Below are 25934 nucleotides of genomic sequence, written 5' to 3' on the forward strand. Positions count from 1 at the left end.
CAGGGCTTTGGGTGAGCTCAGGTTTTGCGGAGAGAGGGGAGGGTGGGGGATGATACGAGGAGGGGTGGGATTGGGGTGGGGGGGGGGAGGCCAGCCAGGAGAACGCTGGAATACTTCGCCTATCTGCGGCTATGCACACATGCCCCCTCCTGCCGCAGCTCTTGTTTACACTCGGCGTGTCTCAGCCATGCGCGCCGGATAAGATCAGTCTCCACCTTGCTCACCATATAGCTGCTCCACCACTGGGAAAACCCCCAACCCCCTCCTCGCCCACTCGCACTGACCTTGTGCAGAACTGTACAGACGTGTCTACTCTGACAGAGGGAGAGAGAGAGGTTCTCAGCCCTGAGTTATTGACAGGGCTACAGCTGCTGGAGGCTGACAAGCCAGTGGAGAGAAGGTACAGCTGTTTACTGGAATGTTCCCTCTTCAATCCGATCAGTGCTTTCATGTGTGGTGAGATTTGTACTGAAAGCAGCTGTTCTCTCAGCTGCATGTGTGTGTTTGTGTGTGTTTGTGTGTGCATGTGTATGTGAGTGTTCGTGTGTGCGTGTGTATGTGAGTGTTCGTGTGTGTGTGAGCATGTGTGTGTGTATGTGCGTGTGTGTGAGTGTGTGTGACTGCGAGTCTGTGCGGGTGACTGTGTGTTTTGTGTTTGTGTGTGTTTGTATGTGTGAGTGTTTGTATGACTGTGTGAGTGTTTGTATGAAGGTTTGTGTGAGTGTGTGTGTGAGTGTTTGTGTGAGTGTGTGTGTATGTGTGTGTGTACGCCCAGATAGAATATATTAGTAGTCTTGGCTGTAGTTGCACCCACTTCCCATAAGGCTCTGCCAGTCTAGCATTCATTACCATCAAGATGGAGCTGTCACTTTGAACCTGTCCCTATGCTAATGGCAGCTGTGACCCTGGTGGGTAGCTCTGTCTCTCTCTCAGGTCTGAGTCAGAAGATTGCGGCTTCAAGTCTTACTCCAGGGGTTGGAGAGCAAATTCCAGGCTGACCCTTCAAGTTCATGAATTGAGGCAGTGTTCTCTTTCTCTCTCTCTCTCTCCTCCCCTTGCGTACTCTCCCTCTCTCTCTCTCCTCTCTACCCCTCTCTTTCCCTCTCAGTCTCTCTCTCTGATGATCCCTCAAGGCTCCATCCACTCCCTGAAGTGGATGCGTAATGTCTCATGGTGTTACTTTGAAGAAGAGCAATGGGGAGGCGGTGGGGGTGAGGGGGGAGGGCGGGTGCGGGGTGGGTATAGGCGAGGGGGTTAGGTAGGGACGGGGGGCGTCAGATGGACTTCTCCCTGGTGTCCTGTGCCAACACTCGCCCTTTGACCATCACCAATCTGAACAGACTGTCCGTTCGTTACCTACAATGGACTTTATGGGATCCTGTTGTGCGCACATGGCCTGCCGTGCTGCCTGCATTACAATAACAACTGCCAACTCGTAGAGTGCTCCATTGGCTGGGGAAGGAGGGGGAGGTTGGGTATGTGTGTTCAGGACGTCCTGAGGTGGTAAAAGGTGCTATATAAATGCACATCTTTCTTTTTTTTCAGGCCTCAGGGAAAAGCTGAGGAAAAATAGCATCGCTACATGGAAGGGAAAGCGAGACTGTAACCCGCAAGGGAGAAATGGATAGAAGATGTGAGTAGAGTGAGAGTTTTTAAGGTTTATTTATTAGTGTCTCAAGTAAGCTTACATCAACACTTCAGTGAAGTTACTGTGAAAATCTCCTAGATGAAGCAGGGTTGGGGGCTGAATGGCCTCCTTCACTATGTGTGCAGTAAGATGCACACCAGGGGTCTCCTGACAGGGGAGCGATGTACCTGAGCTCTGTACGAGCAGAGTGGGGGCAGTGCATCACCCCTCAGCACGGACAGCCTGCCCCCTTCAGGACACTCACTCACGCCATGCAAAGAGTGGGCGCGTTTGTTTGCCCTGCAACTGATCTCGTGCTCCGCCGAGGGTTGATTGGCTGGAGATGGGACACCCGCCCTCCCTCAACCGAGAGGAAGCCCCGCCTCAGAGAGTTGTCGACAAAGCTGATTGGCCAGCAGCTCTCTAGTGTCCCTACAGTGCCACAAGAGGCAGTGGCCTGTGCCGGGTCTGCAAGCAATCCCCAGAGCCCGTGCCCTGGGATTCCAGGAGCAGCTTCGTTTTGAGGGGTGGTGGGGGTAGCGGCAGGGCAGCTGGGGTGTGGGGGAGGGGGGGGAAATGGACTGAGGCGTACTGATTGTTGGCAGAGAGGCCGGTGTGAGGGAGGGAGGGAGGGGGGAGGGATGTCCTGCAGTTTATCAGACATCAAGGTCCCTTAAACAGTCCAATTATTTTCAGATCAAGGCAAAATACTGTGGATGCTGGATCTGAAGCAAAAGCAGAAAATGCTGTAAAATCTCAGCATCTGTGGAGAGAGAATAGAGTTAAAGTTAATTTATTAGTGTCACAAGTAAGGCTTACATTAACACTGCAATGAAGTTACTGTGAAATTCCCCTAGACGCCACACTCCGGCGACTTTTCGGGTCAATGCACCTATTCAGCACGTCTTTCGGAATGTGGGAGAGGAAACCGGAGCACCCGGGAAAACCCACGCAGACACGGGGAGAACGTGCAGACTCCACACAGACAGTGACCCAAGCCGGGAATCGAACTTGGGTCCCTGGCGCTGTGAGACAGCAGTGCTAACCACTGTGCCACTGCACCGCCCTCGGGATGCTCTGACGAAGCATCATCCAGACTCGAAATGTTGGCTCTATTCTCTCTCCACAGATACTGTCAGACCTGCTGAGATTTTCCAATTATTTTCAGACATTCCCCATATCCCGGAAATCCTCCGGCCAACCGCCGAATTGAGGCTAGCCGGGAAACGGCCCTTAAGTGTGGTTAATAACTGACTACTTGAGGGCCTCAGTCAGGGCAAGGGAGGGCCTTGCCTGCCCCAGTGTAGAACTGCAGAAAGTTGGGGAGCATGGGAATTCAGTGGAAGCCCATCCGAGGAATTTTACGTTCCCTGCCACCCCCCACTGACAAACCTGCCGGCACAGGTGTGACACGTAGAATATAATATTCTGCCCATTAGGCCAAATGACCAAAAGCTTGGTCAAAGAGGTTGGTTTTAAGGATGTTGTTACAGCTTTGGCAGAGAGTAGTAATGTTTTTATTTTCTGTCAGAGCTCTGAAACCCAGCTGTTCACCAAAAGATGGTAGGCGGATGAAATCATAAGAAGTTCACTACACAAAAATCAAAGAACTATAAGGATAGATTGGGACTGTTTTCCTTGGAGAAAAGACGGCTGAGAGGAGACTTGATCGAGGTAATCAAGATCCTGAGGGGTGTGGGCAGGGTTAGTCATGAGAAACTGTTCCCACTCAAGACAGCATCAAGAACTTGAGGGCACAGATTCAAAATAATGGGCAAAAAGAGTAAAAGTGATGCGAGAATTTTTGCTTTCTCTCTCCCACTCTCTCACTCTCTCTCTTTCTCACACTGTCAGCTCCTGGCTATTCCAGGAATCCACCTCACTGTTTGGAGTCCTTCATCTAACAAGAAGTTTAAGTACTTTTAGGCAACCGATAAAATTTCAACAGAATATTGTTTGAGAGAAATGTTTTCTCTTCTGTAAATAACTTGTTCTCAAACCTGAAACCAAAGCTGCCTGAATCCAAAATTGCACCCTTATCTTAACTTATGTTGATCCCCGCACCCCTCCCCCGATTGTTTATGCACCAGGCAACCTGGTCACATGATTATTTACTGGAAACCAAGTGCTTCACTAAAAATCATATCCTTCTTGAGCCACTGCAGTCCATCTGGTGTAGCTAGGATCAACCAGAGAACCATAGAATCCCTAGAGTACAGAAGGAGGCCATTTGGCCCATCAAGTCTGCATTGACTCTCCAAAAAGCATCTTACCCAGGTCCTCCCCTCCCTTCTACCCCCGTACCCTTATGCATTTACCATGGATAACGCACCTCACCTACACATCTTGGAAGCACCCGGAAGAAACCCACACAGACACGGAGAGAACATGCAAATGGTGGTGTATTTCCAAGTCAGAATGTTGTGTGACTTGGATGGAAACTTGCAGGTGGTGGTGTTCCCATTTGTCTGCTGAGAGGATGTTTGCTCTCAATGGAGAGTCTAGGACCAGAGGTTTAGTCTCAGAATATAGGGACTGAGATGAGGAGCAATTTCTTCTCTCAGAGGGTTGAGAGTCTTTGGAACTCCTTGCCACAGAGAGATGTGGGGGCAGAGTCCTTGTGTATATTTAAGGCAGAGATAGATAGATTTTTGATTAGTGAGGGAATCAAGGATTACGGGAAAAGGGCAGGGACATGGGCCTGAGGAATGTTGGATCAGCCATGGTCCTATTGAATGGCAGAGTAGACTCGGGGGGCCAAATGGCCTGCTGCTGTTGTTATTTCTTATGGTCTTATGTTAGAGAGATGGAAAGGGGCGGTCTCAATGCTCAGATGAGATCGCATCTCAGGACGAAATGGTGTGGCAAAAAGGGGAACAGACTGGCTTAATCTTATACTGTTTCTGAAGAAGTCTGTAGCCAGGGGACTGTGATTGGAATGGGGACCGAAAACAATAGCTTTAGTCTTTCCAATATTGAATTGGAGATTTCTGATAATCCAGTGCACTGGAAGTTGGATAAGCGGTCTGACAATTTAGCGGCAGTGGAAGGATCAGGACGGCTGGTGCTGGCTGTCGTCAACATCCGTGTAAAAACTAACGCCGTGCCCTCGGACGATGTTGCCGAGGGGATAGTGGAGGCGTTGGAAGCAGAGTCTTTGAATGTTCTTTTTAAGGCAGCGCTACATAGATCCCTGATTAATGAGGGGGTTTGCAGAGTGGGGGGTTCGAGTTTACAATCAGATCAGCCATGATCTTATAGAATGGCAGAGCAGGCTTGAGGGGCCGAGTGGCCTACTCCTGCCACTAATTTGCATATTCAAATGGAGGAGGCCCAAGGATCCATTCTTGGGTGATACCAGAGGTAATGGCGCAGGGGCAAAAGGTGGCGGTGTGGTGGTATTGTTGCTGGACTAGTACTCCCAAGACCCAGGTTCAAATCCCACCATAGCAGATGGTGAAATTTAAACTCAATAAAGCATCTGGAATTAAAAGTCAACCGATGACCATGAAACCATTGTCGATTGTCGTAAAACCCATCTGGTTTACTTATGTCCTTTCGGGAAGGGAATCTGCCGTCCTTACCTGGTCTGGCCGACATGTGACTCCAGACCCACAGCAATATGATTGATTCTTAAATGCCCTCTGAAAACCACTCAGTTGTATTCAACCGCTACAAAGAAAACAGACCACCCGGCATGGACCTGGGCACCGGAAATGACAACTGCAAAGTCCTCCTTACTAACATCTGGGGGAGCTAGTGCCAAAATTGGGAGAGCTGTGTCACAGACTGGTGCCCACACCTCAGGGAATGCAGCGGTTCAAGAAGGCAGCTCACCACCACCTCCTGAAGGGCAATTAGGGATGGGCAATGAATACAGGGCTGAGCCAGAGATGTCCACATCCCCTAAATGAAGTTAAGAAAAGGAAACCTTCTGAGGGATTCTCTGATGGGAAATAAGATGAGCAAGTCCCAATCAGCTGGGCGTCAGTGAAGAAGATTTGAAGGCAGATGTTGTTGTCGACTGTGTCAAAATCTTCAGTGGAGATTACAAAGTGAGGACAGATGTAAAAGGAGTTGGCAAATGCCTATTGCCTGGTTTACACTAAATGAGGACCTACGGCCCCCTCGATATCTGAAATATAACTTTGAGTGATGGTTTAAGATGAACATCACCCAAGCACAACGTAACGCCATCCACGCTCTCAAGACCAACCGCAACATTGTCATCAAACCAGCAGACAAAGGAGGGGCCATCGTCATACTGAACAGAACGGATTACTGCAAAGAAGTGTACCGACAACTCAACAACGAGGAACACTACAGACAGTTACCTGCAGATCCGACCAAAGAACACACCCGTCAACTCAACACTCTGATCAAGACCTTTGATCCGGACCTTCAGAACACCCTCCGTGCTCTCATCCCACGTACTCCCCGCGTTGGAGATCTCTACTGCCTCCCGAAGATACACAAGGCAAACACACCCGGCCGTCCCATCGTATCGGGCAATGGGACCCTGTGCGAGAACCTCTCCGGCTATGTCGAGGGCATCCTGAAACCCATTGTACAAAGAACCCCCAGCTTTTGTCGCGACACGACGGACTTCCTACAGAAACTCGGCACACATGGAGCAGTTGAACCAGGAGCGCTCCTCGTCACAATGGATGTCTCAGCACTCTACACCAGCATCCCCCATGACGATGGCATTGCTGCAACGGCCTCAGTGCTCAGTGCCAACAACTGCCAGTTTCCAGATGCAATTTTACATCTCATCCGCTTCATCCTGGACCACAATATCTTCACCTTCAACAACCAGTTCTTCATCCAGACACACGGAACAGCCATGGGGACCAAATTTGCACCTCAATATGCCAACATCTTCATGCACAGGTTCGAACAAGACTTCTTCACCGCACGGGACCTTCAACCGGTGCTATACACTAGATACATCGATGACATTTTCTTCCTTTGGACTCATGGTGAACAATCACTGAAACAACTCTATGATGACATCAACAAGTTCCATCCCACCATCAGGCTCACCATAGACTACTCTCCGGAATCGGTTGCATTCTTGGACACGCGCATCTCCATTAAGGACGGTCACCTCAGCACCTCACTGTACCGCAAGCCCACGGATAACCTCACGATGCTCCACTTCTCCAGCTTCCACCCTAAACACGTTAAAGAAGCCATCCCCTACGGACAAGCCCTCCGTATACACAGGATCTGCTCGGATGAGGAGGATCGCAACAGACACCTCCAGACGCTGAAAGATGCCCTCATAAGAACAGGATATGGCGCTAGACTCATTGATCAACAGTTCCAACGCGCCACAGCGAAAAACCGCACCGACCTCCTCAGAAGACAAACACGGGACACAGTGGACAGAGTACCCTTCGTTGTCCAGTACTTCCCCGGAGCGGAGAAGCTACGGCATCTCCTCCGGAGCCTTCAACATGTCATTGATGAAGACGAACATCTCGCCAAGGCCATCCCCACACCCCCACTTCTTGCCTTCAAACAACCGCACAACCTCAAACAGACCATTGTCCGCAGCAAACTACCCAGCCTTCAGGAGAACAGTGACCAAGACACCACACAACCCTGCCACAGCAACCTCTGCAAGACGTGCCGGATCATCGACACAGATGCCATCATCTCACGTGAGAACACCATCCACCAGGTACACGGTACATACTCTTGCAACTCGGCCAACGTTGTCTACCTGATACGCTGCAAGAAAGGATGTCCCGAGGCATGGTACATTGGGGAAACTATGCAGACGCTGCGACAACGGATGAATGAACACCGCTCGACAATCACCAGGCAAGACTGTTCTCTTCCTGTTGGGGAGCACTTCAGCGGTCACGGGCATTCGGCCTCTGATATTCGGGTAAGCGTTCTCCAAGGCGGCCTTCGCGACACACGACAGCGCAGAGTCGCGGAGCAGAAACTGATAGCCAGGTTCCGCACACACAAGGACGGCCTCAACCGGGATATTGGGTTTATGTCACACTATTTCACATAAATATTTCTGCTTTTTTCCTCCTGAGTCTTTATCATGCGATCCTAGAATCAGAATTTATGTCACACTATTTGTAACTCCCACAGTTGCGTGGACCTGCAGAGTTTCACTGGCTGTCTTGTCTGGAGACAATACACATCTTTTTAGCCTGTCTTGATGCTCTCTCCACTCCCATTGTTTTGTTTCTTAAAGACTGGATTAGTTGTAAGTATTCGCATTCCAACCATTATTCATGTAAATTGAGTCTGTGTCTTATAAGTTCTGTTTGTGAACAGAATTCCCACTCACCTGAAGAAGGGGCTCAGAGCCTCGAAAGCTTGTGTGGCTTTTGCTACCAAATAAACCTGTTGGACTTTAACCTGGTGTTGTTAAACTTCTTACTGTGTTTACCCCAGTCCAACGCCGGCATCTCCACATCATGGTTTAAGATGAAACAGATTACATGACCTTCACTGAAAGTTCTTTGCTCAGTAGTTACAGCATTTACATAGCAAAAGCCACAGATGCCTGGCTTTTGCTACCAAATAAACCTGTTGGACTTTAACCTGGTGTTGTTAGACTTCTTACTGTGTTTACCCCAGTCCAACGCCGGCATCTCCACATCATCATTCTCGTGAACATGAACTGTCACTGCCCAGGGTGGAACTCAATGCTCTGGGTGCGTAGGTCCATGCCGGGTGGTCTGTTTTCTTTGTAGCGGTTGAATACAACTGAGTGGTTTTCAGAGGGCATTTAAGAATCAATCATATTGCTATGGGTCTGGAGTCACATGTCGGCCAGACCAGGTAAGGGCGGCACGGTAGCACAGTGGTTAGCACTGCTGCTTCACAGCTCCAGGGTCCCGGGTTCGATTCCCGGCTCGGGTCACTGTCTGTGTGGAGTTTGCACATTCTCCTCGTGTCTGCGTGGGTTTCCTCCAGGTGCTCCGGTTTCCTCCCACAGTCCAAAGATGTGCAGGTTAGGTTGATTGGCCAGGTTATAAATTGCCCCTTAGAGTCCTGGGATGCGTAGGTTAGAGGGATTAGCGGGTAAATATGTGGGGGTAGGGCCTGGGTGGGATTGTGGTCGGTGCAGACTCGATGGGCCGAATGGCCTCCTTCTGCACTGTAGGGTTTCTATGATTTCTATGATTCCTGAATGTAGTGAAATGCTCCCCCAAGGCGCTTCACAGGAACGCTTCTCAGACAGAAATTGGCACTAATCCATTGCACAGAATCTCAGAATTGTTACGGTGCAGAAGGAGGCCATTTGGCCCATCATATCAGTACCGGCTCTCCAAACAAGCATCATGACTTAGTGCCGTTCCCCTGCCTTTCCCCTGTGACCCCTGCACATTGTTTCTATTCAAAAAAATCATCTTATGCTCTCTCGAGTACCTCCACCACACTTCCAGGCAGCGCATTCCAGACCCCAACCACTCGCTGGGTGGATAAAGTTTTTTCCCACATCACATTGGCTTCTTTTGCAAATCTCTTTAAATCTGTGCCCTCTCGTTCTCAATCCTTTTACGAGTGGGACAGTTTCTCCCGATCTACTCTGTCCAGCCTCCCGCATGATTTTGAACATCTCTATCAAATCTCCTCTCAGCCTTCTTCTTTCCAAGGAGAACAGTCCCAACCTCTCCAATCTATCCTCATAACTGAAGTTTCTCGTCCCTGGAACCAGTCTCATGAACATAGACAGGACAGATGAGGTGACCAGACACACCGCAGTCCAAAACCGCAATTGACTTCATTGAGGGGCAAGTAACCTGAGGCTTCTGTGTGAGGGAAAGAGCTACCTGAAGCTCTCTGTCTTTAAAGGCCCATGGGGTATGTTAGCACTGCACCTTAATGGAGGCTGGAAGAGAAAGGCCCGCAATGATGTAAAACTCTGAGTTGACCGCACCCAGAGCATTGAGTTCCACCCTGGGCAGCGACAGTTCATGTTCACGAGAATAATGATGTGGAGATGCCGGCGTTGGACTGGGGTAAACACAGTAAGAAGTCTAACAACACCAGGTTAAAGTCCAGCAGGTTTATTTGGTAGCAAAAGCCACAGATGCCTGGCTTTTGCTACCAAATAAACCTGTTGGACTTTAACCTGGTGTTGTTAGACTTCTTACCACGAGAATGATCCCAGGAATTAATGGGTGAAGTTTGGTTGCTGGGGGAAGAGTTGATGGAGTTGATTGAACAGCCCCAGCAAAGGGCCGGCAAAAGCTCGATGGACTGAAAGATCTCTCTTTTGCCGTAGTCTTCTCCGATTTTTACTTGGAGTGGAGGATTGGGAAGAGAGACAGACTAGGTAAGTCTTAGTGAGGAAGCACTGCCGCCTGCTGTCTGAAACCATTCATTACATGAGCCAAAGACGAGAGGCGTTTCGGAATCGTTGCTTAAATTAGTGGACAAAACATTTAACGCATTTACATTGCATTTCTCTGGCCACTGTTTTGATAAATTTGGTGTATTCAAACATCCTATGGTGCCTCACAGGAGCGCTCCTAACACCAAACCAAAGGTATTAGGACAGATGTCCAAAAACTTGGCCATACACTTCCTACAGTGCAGAAGTGCCCATCGGGTCTGCACTGATTTTCCATCACAGCACATCACAGAGGCCCTTTCCCTGTAACCTTACGTATTTGCACTGCCAATCCACCTAACCTGCACATCTTTTGGACACTAAGGGGCAATTTAGCATAGCAAATTCACCTAACCCACACATCTTTGGACTGTGGGAGGAAATTGGAGCACTCGGAAGAAACCCACGCAGACACGGGGAGAACGTGCAAACTCCACGTGGACAGTCACCCGAGGCCAGAATTGAGACCGAGTCCTTGGCGCTGTGAGACAGCAGTGCTAACCACTGTGCCACCGTGTTGGCCAAAAGAGGCAAATTTTAATAAAAGCAAAGTACTGAGAATACGGAGATTTGCAATGATAACAGAAAGTGCTGGTAAAACTCAGTAGGTCTGACAGCATACATGGAGAAAGAGAGAGAAACAGAGTTAACGTTTTGAATGGTTGATTCTTAAATGCCCTTCTGAAATAGCCTCTCGGTTCAAGGGCACACAGAAACAGAAAATGCTGGAGAAACTCAGCAGGTCTGACAGCATCTGTGGAGAGAGAATAGAGCCAATGTTTCGAGTCTGGATGACCCTTCTTCAGAGCTGAAGGCAAAGAAAATCAGATAAGATTTATACCGTGAGGAGGGAGAGGGGGCGGGGGGTGGGGGGTGGGGGGTGGGGGGGGTGGGGTGGGGGGGGTGGGGTGGGGTGGGGGTGGTGGGGTTGGGGGCTGGGGTGGGGGGGGTGGGGGCTGTAATTGGACAATGGGAATGGGAAATGCAAAGGGATGTGATAAAGGCTGAGAAAGGTGTTAAAAGCATCCATTAAGTGATCGGGATGGGTGAATGGCAGAACAGATTGTTAGGAGACTACCTGAGGAATGTGGCAGTTGGCCCTGGGGTGGGGGGGGGGGGGGGGAGGTGGTTGGAGACAAGATGGAGATCAAGAAGTGGAAAATTTAAAATAAGAATAAAAAGTGATAAAAATAGATGAATGAGATGAAAAGAAAAAACAAAATGAAATAAAATAAATGGACATGTGGTGAAGGTGGAGGAGAGAGTTCATGCTCTGAAGTTGTTGAACTCAATGTTCAGCCCAGAAGGCTGTGAAGTGCCCAATCGGAAGATGAGATGCTGCTGTTCCTCCAGTTTTCATTGGGGTTCACTTTGAACATTGCAAAAGGCCAAGGACGGACATGTGGACAGGAGAGTAGGGTTGTGAAATGGTAAGTGACAGGAAGGTCTGGATCCTGCTTGCGGACGGACCAAAGGTGTTCTGCAAAGTGGTCACCCAGTCTGTGTTTGGTCTCTCCGATGTAGAGCAGACCGCATTGGGAGCAGCGAATGAAATAGACCAGATTAAAGGAGGTGCACGTGAAGCGTACATAACACAAAAGGAGCACCTTTAACTGTGAGCACATTACTGTAACTAAAAGATGCTGTGTTGTTATGCAGTTCGTTAGGAGGGAGTTTGTTTTGGCAGGTGCAACAGGTGCAGTTGGAGCTGGAATGTTCCGGAAGATCGCTGCACTCACCCGTTCTTTGTTTTCCCTCCAGCTTTTGAGGAAACCTTCAGACTGTTCTTCGCCCTAAACAAGTCAGAAAAAATCTTGTTTATAGTTCACAAAAAAATATTTTAAATATTTAAATTTTTACTTGCTGAAAATTGTGCTCCATAAGTGGAGATTTTGATTTTTGGTGGACTTTTTTTTCCCCCTGATGAAACAATAGTAATTGCGGAACATGTTGGGATAACAACTTCAGAGAAGGTGATTTAAGCCACAGTGAAGCAATAGGTTTGATTTGATTTATTATTGTCACATGTATTGCTATACAGTGAAAAGTATTGTTTCCTGTGCACTATACAGACATAGCATACCGTTCATAGAGAAGGAAAGAAGAGAGTGCAGAATGTAGTGTTATAGTCATAGCTAGGGAGAAGAGAAGATCAGCTTAATATAAGGCAGGTCCATTCAAAAATCTGATGGCAGCAGGGAAGAAGCTGTTCTCGAGCGGTTGGTACGTGATCTCAGACTGTTGTATTATTTTCCCAATGGAAGAAGGTGAAAGAGAGTATGTCCAGGGTGCATGGGAACCTTGATTATGCTGGCTGCTTTGCCGAGGCAGCGGGAAGTGCAGACAGAGTCAATGGATGGGAGGCTAGTTCGCGTGATAGACTGGGCTATGTTCACAACCCTTTGTAGTTTCTTGTGGTCTTGGACAGAGCAGGAACCATACCAAACTGTGATACATCCAAAAATAATCCTTTCTATGGTGCATCTGTAAATGTTGGTGAGAGTCATAGCAGACATGCTGAATTTCCTTAGCCTCCTGAGAAATTAGAGGCATTGGTGGGTTTTCTTAACTATAGCATCAGCATGAAGGGACCAGGACAGGTTGTTGGTTATCCGGACACCTAGAATCTTGAAGCTCTCAGTCATTTCCACTTCATCCCCGTTGATGTAGACAGGGGGATGTCCTCCACTACGCTTCCTGAAGTTGATGACTACCTCCTTCGTTTGTTGACATTGAGGGAGAGATTATTGTTGTTGCACCAGTTCATCAGATCCTCTATCTCTTTCCTGTACTCTGTCTCGTCATTGTTGGTCTCAACAAAGATGAGACGAAGTACGTGGGACTGGGATATTATAGCAATTACTGAAACATGGCTAAGGAAGGGGCAGGACTGGCAGCTCAATGTTCTAAGATACAGATGCTATAGGAAAGATACAACAGGAGGTAAGAGAAGAGGGGGAGTTGCGTTTTTGATTAGAGAGAACATCACGGCAGTACTGAGGGGGGATATATCCGTGGGTTCGCCCACTGAGTCTATATGGGTAGAACTGAAAAATAAAAAGGGAGAGATCACTTTGATATGATTGTACTACAGGCCCCCAAATAGGCAGCAGGAAATTGAGGAACAAATATGTAAGGAGATTATAGATAGCTGCAAGAAAAATAGGGTGGTAATAGTAGGGGACTTTAACTTTCCCAGTATTGACCGGGACAGCCATAGCATTAGGGGATTGGATGGAGAGAAATTTGTTGAGTGTATTCAGGAGGAATTTCTCATTATGTGGATGACCCGACTAGAGAGGAGGCAAAACTTGACCTCCTTTTGGAAAATAAGGAAGGGCAGGTGACAGAAGTATTAGTGAGGGATCACTTTGGAACCAGTGACCATAATTCCATTAGTTTTCATATAGCTATGGAGAGTGATAGGTCTGGCCCAAAAGTTAAAATTCTAAATTGGGGCAAGGCCAATTTTGATGGTATTAGACAGGAACTTTCAAAAGTTGATTGGAGGAGTCTGTTGACAGGCAAAAGGATGGCTGATAAGTGGGAGACTTCCAAAAGTGTGTTAACCAGAGTTCAGGGTAAGCACATTCCTTTTAGAGTTAAGGCCAAGGCTGATAGAAGTAGGGAATCCTGGATGACTCTGGATATTGAGGTCCTGGTCAAAAAGAAGAAGGAAGCATATGACATGCATAGGTAGCTGAGATCAAGTGGATCCCTTGAAGAGTATAGAGGTTGTCGGAATAGAGTTAAGAGAGGAATCAGGAAGGCAAAAATGGAAAATGAGGTTGCTTTGGCAGATAAGACAATGGAGAATCCAAAGACCTTCTACAAATACATAAAGGGCAAAAGAATAACTAGGGAGCAAGTAGGGCTTCTTGAGGGTCAACAAGGTTATCTATGTGCAGATCCACTAGAGATGGGTGAGAACCTAAATGAATATTTCTCATCAGTATTTACTGCCGAGAAAGGCATGGACGTTGGGGAACTTGGGGAAATAAATAGTGATGACTTGAGGAGTGTGCATATTACAGAGAAGGAGGTGCTGGAAGTCTTGAAGTGCATCAAGGTAGATAAATCCTGGGACCTGATGAAATGTATCCCAGGATGTGGGAGGCTAGGGAGGAAATTACTGGTCCCCTAGCAGAGATATTTGAATCATCGACAGCCACAGATGAAGTACTTGAAGATTGGAGGGTAGCAAATGCTGTACCTTTGTTTAAGAAGGGCTGCAGGGAAAAGCTTGGGAACTACAGACTGGTGAGCCTAATGTCTGTAGTGGGTAAGTTGTTAGAAGCTATTCTGAGAGATAGTGCCTACCTGCATTAGTGAGACAAGGACTGATTAGAGACAGTCAGCATGGCTTTGCGAGTGGAAAATCATGTCTCATGAATTTGATTGAGTTTTTTGAAGGGGTAACCAAGAAGGTAGATAAGGGCAGTGCAGTCGATGTTGTCTACACGGACTTTAGCAAGGCCTTTGACAAGTACTGCGTGGTAGGTTATTGCATGAGGTTAAATTTCATGGGATCCAGGGTGAGGTAGCCAACTGGATAAAAAATTGTCTTGACGACAGAAGACAGAGGGTGATTGTAGACGGTTGTTTTTCAAACTGGAGACCTGTGACCAGCAGTGTGCCTCAGGGATCGGTGCTGGGTCCGCTAATATTTGTATTTATATTAATGATTTGGATGAGAATTTAGGAGGTATGGTTAGTAAGTTTGCAGATGACACCAAGATTGATGACTTAGTGGACAGTAAAGAAGGTTATCTAGGATTGCAACGGGATCTTGATCAATTGGGCCAGTGGGCTGATGAATGGCAGATGGAGTTTAATTTAGATAAATGTGAGGTGATGCATTTTGGTAGATCAAATCAGGGCAGAACCTACTCAGTTAATAGTAGGGCATTGAGGAGAGTTATAAAACAAAGAGATCTAGCAGTACAGGTTCATAGCTCCTTGAAAATGGAGTCACAGATGGACAGGGTGGTGAAGAAGGCATTCGGCGTGCTTGGTTTCATTGGTCAGAACATTGAATACAGGAATTGGGACATCTTGTTAAATTTTAAAAGTTTATTTATTAGTCACAAGTAGTATATTCACTCTGCAATGAAGATACTGTGAAAATCTCTTAGTTGAAGTTGTACAAGACATTGGTAAAGCCACATTTGGAATACTATGTACAATTCTGGTCACTCTATTATGGAAAGGATATTATTAAACTAGAAAGAGCGCAGAAAAGATTTACTAGGATGCTACCAGGACTTGATGGTTTGAGTTATAAGGAGAGGCTGGATAGACCGGCACTTTTTTCCCTGGAGTGTATGAGGCTTAGGGTTGATCTCATAGAGGTCTGTGAAATAATGAGGGACATAGATAAGGTAGATAGTCAACATCTTTTCCCAAAGGTAGGGGAGCCTACAGGGCATAGGTTTAAGGTGAGAGGGGAGAGATACAAAAGGGTCAGGGGGGTAATTTTTTCACACAGAGGGTGGGGAGTGTCTGGAACAAGCTGCCAGAGTCAGGAGTAGAGGTGGGTACAATTTTGTCTTTTAAAAAGCATTCAGGCAGTTCATGGGTAAGACGGGTATAGAGGGATATGGGCCAAACGCAGGCAATTGGGACTAGCTTAGTAGTAAAAACTGGGCGACATGGACAAGTTGGGCCAAAGGGCCTGTTTCCATGCTGTAGTCTAATTACTGTATTCTGAGCACATTTTTCAGTAATGTCCGTGCCATTGCACAAGTTTTTGTAAAAAAATTAACTTTTTAAAACAACTTGAAGACACAATTTTTCTGACTCAAAAGGACCAGCCTCCAGAGAAACGTCCAGCAAATTTGAGCTTTATATTGGACACACTATCAGGTGGGTTTCTTTTTAATAGGTTCCAGTAAAATAACTTCCATGAGAACTCCATATAATGTGTTTTCTTTTGTGCTTTGTCACATTGGCTTTCATTGAAAATTAAGTTGAATTAACACCCTTAAGTCAGCACTTTATCCTGCTACTTTATTCTGAATTTCTTATTTGATTAAGCAACTACTTATTCGTTAATTAATCACAAGAACAGCTTCTTCCCTGCTGCCAACAGACTTTTGAATGGACCTACCATATATTGATTTGATTTAACCTGATTTATTATTGTCACCTATACTAGTATACAGTGAAAAATTATTGCTTCTTGTGCTATTCAGGCAAAGCATACCATTCACAGAGAAGGAAAGGAGTGAGTGCAGAATGTAGTGTTCCAGTCATAGCTAGGGTGTAGAGATGGATCAACTAAATGCAAAGTAGGTCCATTCAAAAGTCTGATGGCAGCAGAGAAGAAGCTGTTTTTGAGCGGTTGGTACGTGTCCTCAGACTTTTGTATCTTTTTCCCAACAGAAGAATGTGAAAGAGAGAATGTCTGGAGTGCGTGGGGTCCTTAATTATGCTGACTGCTTTTCTGAGGCAGCGGGAAGTGTAGACTGAGTCAATGGATGGGAGGCTGGTTTGCGTGATGGATTGGGCTTCGTTCATGACTCTTTGTAGTTTTTTGTGACCCTGGACAGAGCAGGAGCCATACCAAGCTGTGAATGCAACCAGAAAGAATGGTTTCTATGATGCATCTGTAAAAGTTGGTGAGAGTCGAAGTGGACATGCCAAATTTCCTTAGCCTCGTGAGAAAGTTAGTGGGCTTTCGTAACTATAGCGTCAGTGTAGAGGGACCAGGACAGGTTGTTGGTGATCTGGACACCTAGAAACTAGAATAATAGAATGCTACAGCGCAGAAGGAGTCCATTCGGCCCTTCGAGTCTGCACTGACCACAATCTCACCCAGGCCCTATTCCCATAACTCCATGCATTTAACCTAGCTAGTCCCCCTGACAATGGGCAATTTAGCATGGCCAATCCACCTAACCTGCACATCTTTGGACGATGGGAGGAGACTGGGGCACCCGGAGGAAACCCACGCAGACACGGGGAGAATGTGCAAACTCCACACAGACAGTAACCCAAGTCAGGAATCGAACCTAGATTCCTGGCGCTGTGAGGCAGCAGTGCTAACCACTGTGCTACCATGCTGACCAAATAGTACAACTATTTTTCACAGTGATGCAGAACCTGCCTGAACTCTGCAGTGGAAGATATGTTTGAATCACTAGCAATCCCAGAACAACTACAGATCCCAGAAGGCTCTTTAGACAATGACACGGTAGCACAGTGGTTAGCACTGCTGCTTCACAGCTCCAGGGAACAAAGAACAAAGAACAGTACAGCACAGGAAACAGGCCCTTCGGCCCTCCAAGCCTGTGCCGCTCCTTGGTCCAACTAGACCAATCGTTTGTATCCCTCCATTCCCAAGTCTAGTCTGGCTTCATAATATATCTTGGCGCTCTCGTCCAAAAACCTAACACTACGGGGGCGCGATTCTCCCAGAAGTGTTCTGTGTTGAATTCGTGTAAAAACTGGAGTAAATCCTGCTGGTTTTTTCAGCAGGAGTTTCAAAATAAATTTCCCACACTCTGTGCACTGCAGAGTGCAGTAGCGTGAATCTCATGAAGGTTCAGTGGGATGAGCATATTCCCGCTAGAGAGGCTGGCAGCATAGCGCTGAGCGGGTCACTGCACATGCACCGATCTGTCAGTGCCGAGACCGGCGCACACGCAGTAGCCCCACACTGCCGGCCTCCTGACTGCTGGCCAGCTCGATTGTCCCCTAGGTCTTTCTGGATTTGGACATAGACTGCTCACTAAACACGGTTTCTTCTCAACCATTCTCTCTCTTCCTCCAAATTTAGTCTAAGCTCTTGGGCCAAAGTCTGACTTTCTCCTAATAGCTTCATGTCAGATTTTAGCTGATAATCGCTCCTACAAAGTGCCTTGGGTTGTTTTATTAATTTAAAGGTGATGTATCAATCCATCGGATTTATACTAATATCCCTTTAATGAAGGAGGTCTGCTGTCCTTGCGTAGTCTGGCCTACATGTGACTCCAGACTCCCACAGCAACGTGGTTGACCCAACTGCCCCTCTGAAATGGCCCCTAGTGAGACACTCAGTTGTATCAAACAGCTACAAAGTCTAAAGTAGGAATGAAACCACACAGAACATCTGGCATTGACCTTCTGAAATGACAACAGTGCACCCAGTTCTGTCGAGCCTGCAAAATGCTCCTTACTAATGTCAGGGCCATTGTGCCAAAATTGGAAGAGCTTCCTCAAAGATAGCCAAGCAACAGCCTGACAGAGGCATACTCAGGGAATCATTCCTTACAGATAATATCCCAGAGACTACCATCACCATTTCTGGATATATGTCCTATGCCACCCTCAGCTCTGTACTCTTCCTTGTTGAACACTACTTGGCAGAAGTACTATGGATGACAAGGACACTGAATTACTCTGGGTGGGGGACTTCAGTGTCCCTCACCTAAAGTGATTCAGTAGCTCTTTGACCTCTGAAGAGAATGGGACTCCAGGCAAACAGTCTGCTCTGTCTACCATCAAGCCGGTGGCAGTAAAGAGAACTTAGGCTGTCATCAAAACTGCTGGAACATTTGAACTTGTGCCTCCCAGGCTAATTGACTCTATGGAGGGGAATTTTCCCACCTGCCTGCCATGGGAATCGTAGCGGGTGAGGCGGACCATGCAAATTCCCGTTGATCTCAGGCAGGATTTTCCAGTTTTGGGGTGAGCACGGCTGGAAAATCCCACCCTATGTGTTTTCTCCCTTTGTGGGTGCCTCAGTCTGGAAAGACGGACCACCCTATATTCAGTGAACTTCCCCTTAAAGCAACATTTTTTTAGAATTCTGACCCTGGACTCAAGATGCAGGTAAAACCCGAACATGAATCTGATTGTGGTCACACCCTGAACCATCTTCCACTTTCCTTATCCTCTGTTTATTGTGTGAGTGCAAAAGGGATGGATGGTGTGAAACCTCTCTTGCCTGTATGTATGTGAAAAAAAATAAACCAACATTTCCAAATTTTAGGATTGGAGTAAAAAACACCACTATTTATACAGGGGGAAATCCGATCGTGTCAGGGCATACCCTATGTAGGTTATCAGGGGGTGTGGTGATCGGCCCTTTAAGGGCTACACAGCAGAAAAGGGTCACCTGTCTTGAGGGACCAATTGGGACTGAGAGTGGGTAATTACCCCAAGGTGGGGTGGTGGAGGTGGGGGTGGAGAGGGTGGGGTTTGTGGGCCTGTAGGTCTCTGTACAGTTCTTCCTTGTTAATAAATACTTTCATTGTTCCTGGCAAAGTCTGAAGTGTGCAAGGTGGTAGGCAGGCATGTAGGGTAGAAGACACAAGCAGATTAGCCATGATCTTCCTGAGCAGGCTTAAGGGGCCAAGTGGCCTATTCCTGTTCCTAATTCTGATGTATGGATGTTTGTATCTTGGAGTAGAATCCTTGGATTCTACGGCGAATTGCATTGGACAGGGAAGATAGCACTCATAGAATCAATACAGTGCAGAAGGAGGTCATTCAGCCCATCGCATTTGCACCATCTCTGACAGCATCTTATCCAGGCCCACCACCCCACCCTATCCCATGGCTAATCCACCTAACTTACACATCTTTGGACTGTGGGAGGAAACCGAAACACTTGGAGGAAACCCACGCAGACACAGCGAGAACATGTAAACTCCACACATACAGTCACCCAAGTCCAGAATCAAACCCGGGTCCCTGGCGCCATCAGGCAGCAATGCTAACTACTGTGCCACCGTGCCGCCCATGACAACCACCATGACAAGAATAGACTGTCGGGGCCCTCACGTCAGGGCTGCTCCCTGACCTGGTCTTCAGAAATGTCCCCACATCTTACAGTACAGTTTGAAACACAGTTCATGCCCTGACACAATGTCTGACTTAACATTTTCTTCAGCAAAGGAGAACAAGATATTCAAAGAAGGTAAAAAGATTGTGTCAAATGAAATCTGGATGTTTATAGGGCACGGCTGAACTGTATCAAAAACAGGGAGAAACTATTCTCGCTCGTAAAAGGATCAAGGACACGAGGAGGTCAGTGATTTGAAGTGATTTGCAAAAAAAGCAAATGCAACATGAGAAAGAAACTTTTTCACTCAGCGAGTGATTGGGGTCTAGAACGTGATGCCTGGAAGTGTGGTGGAAGCAGATTCGACTGAGACATTCCAGAGGGTATTGGGTGATTACTTGAATAGAAACAATGTGCAGAGGTCACGAAGAAAAGGCAGGGGAATGGCACAAAGTTTTGGATGACCTCAAGTTTATGTAGTTTGGTAGATGGCAGCAGGAGTGGGGTGCAGTCAGGAGTGCAGTGGAATAATCAAGTCTTGAGGAACAGATGAGGGTTTCAGCAGAGGTAGGGGCAGAGTTAGCTGGCACTATGCAGGTGGAAGTAGGCAGTTTTGGTGTTGACACAGATATGTGGTTAGAAGCTCACCTCATGACACCCAGGTTGCGAACAGTCAGCCTCAGACAGTTTCCAGAGGGAGGGATGGAGCTGGTGGCTATGGGAATGGAGTTTGAGATGGGCACCCAAGACAATAAATAAGAACATAAGAACCAGGAGCAGGAGGTAGGCAATTTAACCCCTCGAGCCTGCTCTGTCATTTAATACGACCGTGGCTGATCTTATCTCGGCCTCAACTTCACCTTCCTGCCCACTCCCCATAACCTCTCAGCCCCTACTAATTAAAAACCTATCACTCCCTTAAATTTGTTTAATTTTCTGGCGTCCACTGCAATCTGTATTGTAAAAGAGCACGAGGAGAACGGCAGAGACACAGCGTAAAAGAGCGTGAGGAGAGTAGCGAAGCAATATATCTTTCCTAAGGTGCGGTGCTCAGAGCTGCTCACAACATTCCATTAACCAGGGTTTTGACCAGCTATTTTCCACTTCACAAATTCAGGTACTGCAGCTTTAAGTTTCTTTTCGGTCATTCAAGTGATATTGATCTGTAATAGTAAGAATAAAGGAACTGAATATTATTTAAATGGAGAAAGCTGCACCAAAGAGGGATTTGGGGGGCCTTTGTGCATAATTCACAAAAAGCCAGCATGCAAGTTAAGACCATAAGACCATAAGACATAGGAGCGGAAGTAAGGCCATTCGGCCCATCGAGTCCACTCCACCATTCAATCATGGTTGATTTCAACTCCATTTACCCGCTCTCTCCCCATAGCCCTTAATTCCTCGAGAAATCAAGAATTTATCAATTTCTGTCTTGAAGACGCTCAACGTCTCGGCCTCCACAGCCCTCTGTGGCAATGAATTCCACAGACCCACCACTCTCTGGCTGAAGAAATTTCTCCTCATCTCTGTTCTAAAGTGACTCCCTTTTATTCTAAGGCTGTGCCCCTGCGTCCTAGTCTCCCCTGTTAATGGAAACAACTTCCCTACGTCCATCCTATCTAAGCCGTTCATTATCTTGTAAGTTTCTATCAGATCTCCCCTCAACCTCCTAAACTCCAATGAATATAATCCCACGATCCTCAGACGTTCATCGTATGTCAGGCCTACCATTCCTGGGATCATCCGTGTGAATCTCCGCTGGACCCGCTCCAGTGCCAGTATGTCCTTCCTGAGGTGTGGGGCCCAAAATTGCTCACAGTACTCCAAATGGGGCCTAACCAGTGCTTTATAAAGCCTCAGAAGTACATCCCTGCTTTTGTATTCCAAGCCTCTTGAGATAAATGACAACATTACATTTGCTTTCTTAATTACGGACTCAACCTGCAAGTTTACCTTTAGAGAATCCTGGACTAGGACTCCCAAGTCCCTTTGCACTTTAGCATTATGAATTTTGTCACCGTTGAGAAAATAGTCCATGCCTCTATTCTTTTTTCCAAAGTGCACGACCTCGCACTTGCCCACGTTGAATTTCATCAGCCACTTCTTGGACCACTCTCCTAAACTGTCTAAATCTTTCTGCAGCCTCCCCACCTCCTCAATATTACCTGCCCCTCCACCTATCTTTGTATCATCGGCAAACTTGGCCAGAATGCCCCCAGTCCCGTCATCTAGATCGTTAATATATAAAGTTCAGCAGGTAATAGGGAAGGCAAATGGAATGTTGGTCTTCATTTCAAAGGGAATGAGGTAGCTTTGCTAAAACTATATAAGGCACGAGTTAGACCATACTGGAATACTGTGAACAGTTTTGGTCCCTTATCTAAGGAAAGATGTACTGACATTGGAGGCAGTCCAGAGAAGGTTCACTAGGTATGGAGAGATTTCCTATGAGGACAGTTTGGGCTTGCACTCCCCATAAGTTTAGATGAATGATATTGAGACATATTGGATTCTCAGGGGTCTTGACAGGGTAGATGTTGAGAAGTTGTTTCCCCCTTGTGGGGTAGTCTGGGACTAGGGGGCATAATCTCAGAGTAAGGGGGTCACCCATTGAAGAGGTGAGGAGGAATTTCTTCTCTCAAAGGGTAGTGAATCTGTGGAATTCTTTCCCACAGAGGATGGTAGAGGCTGGGCCGTTAAGTATGTTCAAGGACAGATTTTTAATCAGTAAGGGAATCAAGGGTTATGGGGATAAGGTAGGAAAGTGGAACTGAGGATTCACATTGGATCAGTCATGATGTTGTTAAATGTGGAGCAGACTTGATGGGCCAAATGGCCTACTTCTGCTCCCATGTCTTATGGTTTTATGGTAATCCATTAGTAAATCGATAATGTCCAGACTCCTGCTCACAAGGAGAATACAGGAGTATTTTCAGACCATGCTTTGTTTGATAAAGGCCTCACTGCTCCTTCAGACGATTAAGGGAGGGGAATATGACCAATGGTCATCCAGTTCCATGGCCGAGACTCATGCACCCTAATGCAGAGTCAGGCAGGGGAGGGTCTCGAACCTCCAAACTCAGAGCCTGCCTGGAGCACTGTCAGTCTCCCGCAGTCTGCCTTGGCTGCATTGCCACCCCATTTCCCCCCACCCCTCACCCAGGCAGCCGCACTGCTTCCCACCTCTGTTACCCACCTTGGATGCTGAATGGAAAATTGCAGTCGCCCTCCGAGATCGATTGGCTGCACGTCTCCAGTAAAATGACCCGGGAATGGGACAGAGCTGAGGAATCTCCTTGCCAAAATTCAGGCCCTGTGTCTGTCAAGGTGCTGAATGACACCCTCAGGCCTTTTCTTGGGAGTGCTGAGTGACACGAATGAATGCCCATGTCTGAAATACATGGACAAAACGACTTGTCTCTCTCTGAAATACGTGCAGGTTTGGGATGGGCAACAAATGTTGGCCTAGCCAGTGACACCCACAGCCCATAAATGAATGAAACAGAAGTTTCCTGCAAACCTCCCTGTTTTGCAGCTGGCAGTTACTGGAGCCAGGACACTGTCTGCAAGGAATTGCAACTTATAGGGTGCAGCATGTGCGTACGTGTGGACTGTCAGCAACACAATGTGCCAGGACATTGCCGACACAGCGTTTGTTTCAAAGTTGCAACGTGGCCCTGAACTAGCCCTGTCGAAATGCTTTCCACGGCTTCCTCACGGCTTGTTCTTCCTCCCACATAGACACTGAGCGGCAGGTCCTGCTGGGCAAGGGTGAATCTCGCTCCGTCCTCACCGAGCCGGATTCGTAGTTCCCCTCTGGGTGGTGGTTGGGGCAGAGGGGGGGGTCAGACAGAGGTGGTCTGGCCCACCCCATGAAGGGGCTTCCTGATCTACCACAGCCTGCGCGTGTCTTGCCCACCCGCTGATGTCCACTGCCACCCGCTTGCCACTCAACACCGACCTGTGGATTGCAGTGAAAGCTTATTGAGAGGCCCCGCTGTGGATGGGCGATATGCCAGTGCTGGACCGTGGCAGCGAGAGGTGAGGCTACACACAGATAGAATAGCTGCCAAATCAACTGAGGTAAGTGCAGAGCTATTCAGCAGAGCTTCTGAGTGAGTATTTCCAGTCTCCAGCACAACTAGAATGCTTAACTGGAGATATCGCTTCAGAGTCTGGTCTTCTTTGTTAAATAGCATAGTTATTCATTACTGTATAGTGATCGAGTGCAATTTAGTTGAAAACAAGCTGTTCTTTAAAAATAAAAATTGGGTTAGGTAGATTGGCCGTGCTAAATTGCCCCTTCATGTCCAAAGATGAGTAGGTTAGATGGATTAGCCATGGGAAATCTGTGGGGTTACAGGGATAGGGCGGGGGCAAGGGCCTGGGTGGGATGCTCTGTCGGAGGGTTGGTGCAGATTCGATGGGCCCAATGGCCTCTTCTGCACTGTAGGGATTCTATGATTCTAGAGAAAGGGGGCTAGTTAGCTCACTTGGCTTGATGGCTCATTTGTGGTGCAAAATAATGTATAAAACAAGGGTTCAATTCCCACCGTAACTGGGGTTTGCTTGGGACTTCTCCACTAGCCTCAGCTTTGATGTGGAGTGGTGCCTCTGAAACCATCAGACCAATTGTCTCTCTCCCCAATAGGGAGAGAGAGAAATATGTCTACAGACACTCATAGGCAATGGCTCATTTCCTACTTAAGGATAGGAGGTTCGTCATGAAATGAAAGCAAAATCTGAAATGAAAACAGAAAATACTGGAAAAGCCCAGCAGGTCCTGGAATCCTTACAGTTCAGAAGGAGGCCATTCAGCCCATCAAACCTGCACTGATAACAATCCCACACAGGCCCTATCCCATAACCTCACGTATTTACCCTGCTAACCCCCTGATACTAAGAGATAACTTAGCATGGCTGATCCACCTAACCCACACATCTTTGGAGTATGGGAAGAAACCGGTGCACCCGGAGGAAATTCACTCAGACACGGGGGGAACATACAAATTCCACATAGACAGTTACCCGAGGCTGGAATCGAACCCAGGTCCCTGGAGCTGTGAGGCAGCAGTGCTAACCACTGTGCCACAGCAACTGTGGAGAGAGATGAAAAATAAGAGTTAATGTTTCGAGCCTTCTGAAGAAGAGTCATGCGGACTCAAAACGTTAAGTTTGGCTGGGCACTGGCGCCAAACAGGCAGCATCAGGACAACCCATGCTATTGTAGTCAATTTCTACCCTGGATAGAAAGCTGAAACAGATGGATCATAAGAGTCCCTGAAGATGGAATCTAACACAATAACAGCACAATAGTCAGAAGCTTTGTCCCAGGGTGGAAGAGTCAATTACTAGGGGGCATAGGTTTAAGGTGTGAGGGGCAAGGTTTAAAGGAGATGTACGAGACAAGTTTTTTATACAGAGGGTGGTGGGTGCCTGGAACGCATTGCCAGGGGAAGTAGTGGAAGAGCGGATACGATAGTGACTTTTAAGGGGCATCATGACAAATCCATGAATAGGATGGGAATAGAGGGATATGGTCCCCGGAAGGGTAGGGGGTTTTAGTTAAGTCGGGCAGCATGGTCGGTGCAGGCTTGGAGGGCCGAAGGGCCTGTTCCTGTGCTGTAATTTGCTTTGTTCTTTGTTGTTTGTTCCATATTCCTGCAGTAACCCATTCAATTAAAGCATGTAGTCGTCGCAGCAGAGAATGGTAACAACTACAAGGTTTTTAGGCTCTCCAGGTGACTGGGGAATAGCTTTTGGAGTGCAGACTGAAAACAACGGCATCAATCTTCCCGGTATTGAACCGGAGGATATTTCTGCTCAACCAATTCTGAATCCCAGGCGAGCAGGCTGATAATGTAGCTCCAAAACATTTACATGTCTCATCCCTTGTTTAGATACTAGCAGCTATTCTATTTTGAGTTTCTCACTGGTGGGAGGGGAGGGAACATGGTGGTAATGCCACTGCACTAGTAATTCAGAGACCCAGGCTAATGCTCTGGTGGGCGGGGGGGAGGGGTGGTGGGGGCACGGGTTTAAATCCCACCACTAATGGAATTGAAATTCAATGAGCAAATCTGGAATTGAGAAGCAACTCTCAATAATGGTGACCATGACAGTATCATCAATTGCTATAAAAACCCCATCTGGTTCACTAATGT

General features: G+C 47.3%; 1 long non-coding RNA gene across 1 annotated transcript; it reads left to right on the forward strand.

The window, feature by feature from the left end:
- The first annotated feature begins 358 nt into the window (after positions 1–358).
- On the forward strand, positions 359–11783 carry LOC144497842 (uncharacterized). Its single transcript, XR_013498569.1, has 3 exons — positions 359–400; positions 1546–1633; positions 11763–11783. It is a non-coding gene; the product is annotated as an uncharacterized LOC144497842 (long non-coding RNA).
- The last annotated feature ends 14151 nt before the right edge of the window (positions 11784–25934 follow it).

This window comes from Mustelus asterias, chromosome 8 (assembly GCF_964213995.1).
Source record: "Mustelus asterias chromosome 8, sMusAst1.hap1.1, whole genome shotgun sequence".
Taxonomy (NCBI): domain Eukaryota; kingdom Metazoa; phylum Chordata; class Chondrichthyes; order Carcharhiniformes; family Triakidae; genus Mustelus; species Mustelus asterias.